This window comes from Elephantulus edwardii, unplaced genomic scaffold (assembly GCF_000299155.1).
Source record: "Elephantulus edwardii isolate Elephantulus edwardi_28Jun2011 unplaced genomic scaffold, EleEdw1.0 scaffold00031, whole genome shotgun sequence".
In the NCBI taxonomy this organism is placed as follows: Eukaryota; Metazoa; Chordata; class Mammalia; order Macroscelidea; family Macroscelididae; genus Elephantulus; species Elephantulus edwardii.
In genome coordinates this window covers 6,398,591-6,404,228 of record NW_006399781.1, presented here as the reverse complement: position 1 = coordinate 6,404,228, position 5,638 = coordinate 6,398,591, and the positions used below count along the sequence as shown (strand labels likewise).

The 5,638-nt window shown below is 43.7% G+C and overlaps 1 pseudogene; it reads right to left on the bottom strand.

Annotated features, from left to right (window-relative positions):
- Positions 1-7: 7 nt before the first annotated feature.
- LOC102850667 lies at positions 8-1,138 on the bottom strand (annotated as a pseudogene).
- Positions 1,139-5,638: the final 4,500 nt, after the last annotated feature.

Below are 5,638 nucleotides of genomic sequence, written 5' to 3'. Positions count from 1 at the left end.
CAGATTGATCCTGATCTGGCCCTACTGTGAGGACCATGTGCTCTTTAAACTGTAATCTCACAGTGCTGTCCAACCGTGGTAATGATCCACCTGGTGTGGAAAGCTCTGCTCCGTCTCCGTCATGGTAAGGTGGTAGTCTATTCGTTACAAAATCCTACTTCATGTCCGAAGAAAGCAGTTCTTGGGTGCCCTCCAGCCGATCTGCAATCATCCTCAGAAACCCACCTAATCTTGTTCTAAGAGTTTTGCTTTCCACCTGCAAAAGCAGCTGCCGAGGTAAGCCAGCACGTAGCTCTATGTCTTCCTTTGCAGTGTCAAACACAAGCCCAGGTATCCAAAAGGAAATCTCCCCATGAATTGTTCTGATAGGTGCTGATGGTCACATGAGTAGAGTGGGCCAGTCCTGGAGGAGTGTCTGCTTGATGAATGGTCCCTCTGGGAAAGTAGAGCAAATCACCTGGCTTCAACGTGAACTCATGTGTTGGCTTCCCAATTTTGTCCTCGACCTCTACACTATACTCTCGAGCCAGGGGCATGATTGGACGGTAGAGGCACCAGTGCCTCCTTCCAGCTGCAAAGTGAAAACCTCTACATCATCATAATGGGATGGTAACCCCTGAGACCCTGAGGGAGTGATATACACATTTGAGCCAACCAAGGAGCCAAAGTAGCATTCCAACTTCTCCTGGATCCTCCAAAGTTCATCCTTAAATCACTGAGGTTGGTGAAACTGAATTGTTGCTCTTTTCTGATCAAAATCTTTTCTCAGCTGAAGAAAGTGTGCTTTGCCATCCTTATTTAAAACCTTCTTTTTTCCATTGACACACCGGCAGACGTTTAGGTCTCTCCCATAGTACATGCCCTGGCTGCACAGACTCTTCAGATCTGTCAGCCTGAACAAGGATTGGTAATATGTGGCCACTGCAGGATCATTTCTCTGTATGAGAAGGGGTTTCTGCTCCCAGAATTCCTTGAAAAATGTTTCTATCTTGATGGGTGAGATTAAACTTTCAAAGAGGTCACTAGGACTGTCAAAGTTCAGAGGGGACGGCACATCATCTGTCTCCACCTTCACCTGCTTACAGGGAACAGGCTCCTCTTCCTTCCCACTCCCGGCACGCTTTGCTTTCTTTGGCATCATTTTGTCTTCAATGCAAAGCAGTGACACGATGTAAACCTCCTATAGCTGACTCTGGCGGGTTTTCAGAAGCAGGAATCGCACAGGAGACTGCCAATTCTTCTCCCACAGAGCTGCTGGTGGAGTTGAACCATGTGTCTTTGGGATTGTTGTTGTTAGGTGCCTTAGTGGTTACTGTTTTATTAACTGACAAGATAAAAAAAATCATGGTTGACACCTTAGTTCATTTTTCTACTAAGACTGCTGATCTGGTTTTCCTGGTTGCCAGCATCTCCTTTCTACAAAATGAGTGGTCATTTTCTTCATTCCACCTTGTGGAGAAGATAATTTGAAGGACCTCAAGAAGCTGAAGCATTTGCCAACGGTACAGATCTCATGAATCAGATCGTCCATGCAGATGACACCACATTTACCAAGAGGTTGTGCAAAGTGTTGTCTGTCAGAACAATTCGCTTCTTGCTGATTTTGCCATAACCATAGTCATAGTTCATTGACCATCAGTTCATTGACAGATTTCGGACTTGGGTACCTCCGTGTGATATATAGATCCACAATCCTTAGTATGTTGACTGGAGCTTTGTTGATTTTAACAAAGGTGCCGTTGAAGCTCTGCCAAGGTGAAGGAGCTGCAACACCTTCTGAGCCTTTGGGTCAATGCCGTTGATACCGCTGATCCCGATAACAAACGCCAGTTTGGGTTCTGCAGGTGCATAGAGGGTGCCAGCTTTTCTTGCTATCCATGTAGCTCCTTATTTTTAAAGACATCTACTTGAGATGGAGATGTCAATGAAGCTCTTTGATTAATGAGAAAGCACTTAACTTGATTCCTACCTCAATTTTCAAATCGGTGCATAAAGGACAAGCACAGCAATGATCCATGCCATGCTTTCCTTAGGGCCAGTGGACTCCCAGATCCTCCTTAATGATCTTATTTATTCTAAGCTCTGATGGAGGCAACCACTTGGCTCCTGTCTTATGCATTCTGTGTGTCAGAAGCAGCAGCATCTGCCAGCATTCCAGTTCCTGCCTTCCTTGGCACTGAGTTGAATTAATCAATAGGCTACATAACTGTTGCAACAACGACCAAGAAACTCCAGATAAAAATACAGCAACAAAACCAGGGGAAAACTTAACAATAAAAGTTTGCCTACATCATACACTGTTGGTAGGATTGTAAAATGGTATAGCCACTCTGGAAGGCAGTTTGGTGTTTCCTTAAAAAGCTGAACATAGAATTCCATATGACCCAGCTAGCTGTTTCACTACTCAGAATATATCCCGAGAAAATTAGAACTGAGACACAAATGGAGATTTGAACCAATATTCATAGCAGCTTTATTCACCATTGCAAGAATGAACATGGAAACAACTCAACTGTCCAACCACAATTGAATGGATTGAGAAATTGTAGTGCATTCACACAATGGAATGCAATGCAGCACTCAGGAGCAACAATTTCAAAGGTTACTACTTAACTGGTGAGGAAAGCATTACGCTGAGTGAACTAACTCAGTCTTATAAGAACACATAATGCATAAGACAACTAGTAAAATGTGTATAAGGATCCATAGGGGAGAGGTGAGGAAGGGCAGGAAACTAGGATCCCTGGGTCATAGGGTCACACAGTTTTGTGAGTGAAGGCAGGGGGGTAAAGGAAATGGGAAAGATCCACCAGGGATCTGAAAAAAACAGGGTAATGGTGGACATAGTTCAATAATGACTAATTTCAGAAAACCTAATTAATAGGAATCTGCGTTATGCAGATGACACAACCCTGCTTGCTGAAACTGAGGACCTGAAGCGCTTGCTGCAGAGGGTCAAGGACTGAAGCCTCCAATATGGATTGAGGCTCAATGTAAAAAAGATAAAGATTATCACCACTGGACCAATTGGCAGCATCAGGATGGATGGTGAAGAGATTGAGATTGTTCATAGCTTTAGTTTGCTTGGCTTCACAGTCAACACTCTTGGCACCAGCAGCCAGGAAATTAAAAGACATATTGCCATGGGAAAGTCTGCTGTTAGGGACCTCTCTAAAGTACTCAAAGCAATGGTGTGTCTCTGGAGACAAAGGTGCATCTGGTACAGGCCATCGTCTTTGTAATCACTTGTTATGCATCAGAGAGCTGGACAATGACCAAGGAGGATAAGAGAATTGATGCTTTTGAGCTTTGATGTTGGAGAAGAGAGCTGAAGGTGCCATGGACTGCTAAGAGAACAAACAGACTCATCCTGGAGAGGGTTAAACCGGGCGGCTCCTTGGAGGCAAGGATTCTGAGGCTCCGTCTGACATACTTTGGACATGTTGTAAGGAGGGACCGGTCCTTGGAGAGGGACATCATGCTTGGGAGGGTGGAGGGACAGCGCAGGAGAGGAAGGTCCTCTATGAGGTGGATTGATTCAGTGACTGGGATAATCGGGATGGGAGTGTCAGAGACAGTGCGATTGGCACAGGACAGAGCGAAGTTTAGGGCTGTTGTACATAGGGTCGCTATGAGTCGCAGGCGACTTGACAGCACATAACAACAACAATAGCGTTCAAGTTCTATTTGAAATCAGAATGATCCAAATACCAATAAAAAGAAATCACTTTCAGTTTAGTTAAGCAATTGCAGGCAAATTTTAAAACTTGTTTTTATTTTATATTGGTTTGCTCACAAAGTTAGTATACATTGTGTTTCACATTATCCTTCACTCACATTGTGCTTCATACAACAATTCCTATTCATTGTTGTTTGTTGTTATGTGCCGTCGAGTAGTTGTTTGCGACTCATAGCGACCCTATGTACAACAGCCCTAAACTCTGCTTTGTCTTGTGCTAATCTCATTGCCTCGGACACACTCATCTCAATTGCCCCAGTCACCGAATCAATCCATCTCCCAGAGGGCCTTCCTCTCCTGCGCTGTCCCTCCACCCTCCCAAGCATGATGTCCCTCTCCAAGGACCGGTCTCTCCTCACAACATGTCCAAAGTATGTCAGACGGAGCCTCAGAATCCTTGCCTCCAAGGAGCCACCCGGTTTAACCTTTTCCAGGACAAATCTGTTTGTTTTCCTAGCAGTCTATGGTACCCTCAATACTCTTCTCCAGCACCACAGCTCAAAGGCATCAATTCTCCTTCTATCCTCCTTGGTCATTGTCCAACTCTCTGATGCATAACAAGTGATTGGGAAGACCAAAGCCTGTATCAGAAGCACCTTAGTCTCCAGAGAGACACCATTGCTCTTCAGTATTTTGGAGAGGTCTCTAACAGCAGACTTTCTCATGGCAATGCGCCTTTTAATTTCCTGGCTGCTGGTGCCAAGACTGTTGACTATGGAGCCAAGCAAACTAAACTTGAACATACTAACCTGAAATGCTCTCAGAATCCATTTCTTTTCCCCCATTTATCGAGGCAGTCTTTTTCATTCCTGTGCTATGTCTGGTATGAATGCCCACTCAGTGTTAACAAACAGAAAATCAGATGCACCATTATTTGATTTTAGGTTCATAATGAGAAAAAAATAAATTTTAATACCTTTTCTGATATATATTCATATCTAGCTGAGTGGTTTCTAACTTCTTTTAAGTTCTTTTAAATTATTTCTACCAACAGAGCCTTCTGGCATTAAAAGACCTTTTCCCTTAACAAAGACATGTACTTATTAAGATGTCGTCAACTAATTTCTCTCTTCTCTCTTCTTTTAAGCAATCAAAGAACACATATGGTTCATAATGAGCTTCGAGTAACATGCTTTGCCATCCCGAGCTGAAATAATCTCAGCTAAAAGGGAAGAAGGCAATCTGTTAGCTGGAGGAAGAGTTTTTACCCAAACTAAGTCAACCACTTCTGTTAGATATTTTATATGCTGAAAATGGCCTGTGATCCAAATTGCTACTTTTCAAATGCTTCCTGAGATAATCTGCCTGCTCATTGGATAAAGTCATTTGTTGGTGGTGGTAGGTGCATTGAGTGGACTTATGACTCACAGTGACCCTATGAACTACAGATGTGAACCTTGCCCTATCCTGCACCATCCTCCCGACCTCTGACCCACTGAGTCAATTGTGACAGTTACGGTAACAAACCATTTATTTTGTTGAAGTCTTTCTCCAACGCTCCATCTTTCCCAGCATGATATCTTTTTTCCGAGGGACTAGCTCCTCCAGACAACATGCCCAATGTATGTAAAACAAAGTTCCACCATCCTTTCCTCTAAGCAGCACCCTGACAGCACTTTCTCCAAGATGGACTTGTTTATTCTTGCAGTCCACGGGCTTTTCAGGACCCTTTTCCAACACCGCAATTCTTATTATAGAGCCAGAGTAGTAAATGATTGGTGGATATTCTCAAAGTTCACGTCTTCCTCTTCCATTGCTCATAAAGGGCTGTCATTGGAGACTAGTTTCATCTTGAGGGAGCATTGGACATGAGCCCACCATGCGGGAAATATAGATACAAGTGGCTGGATTGCTCTTGGTTCCTCATCTCCTTTCTTAACTCATCTTTTTTTCATGTTG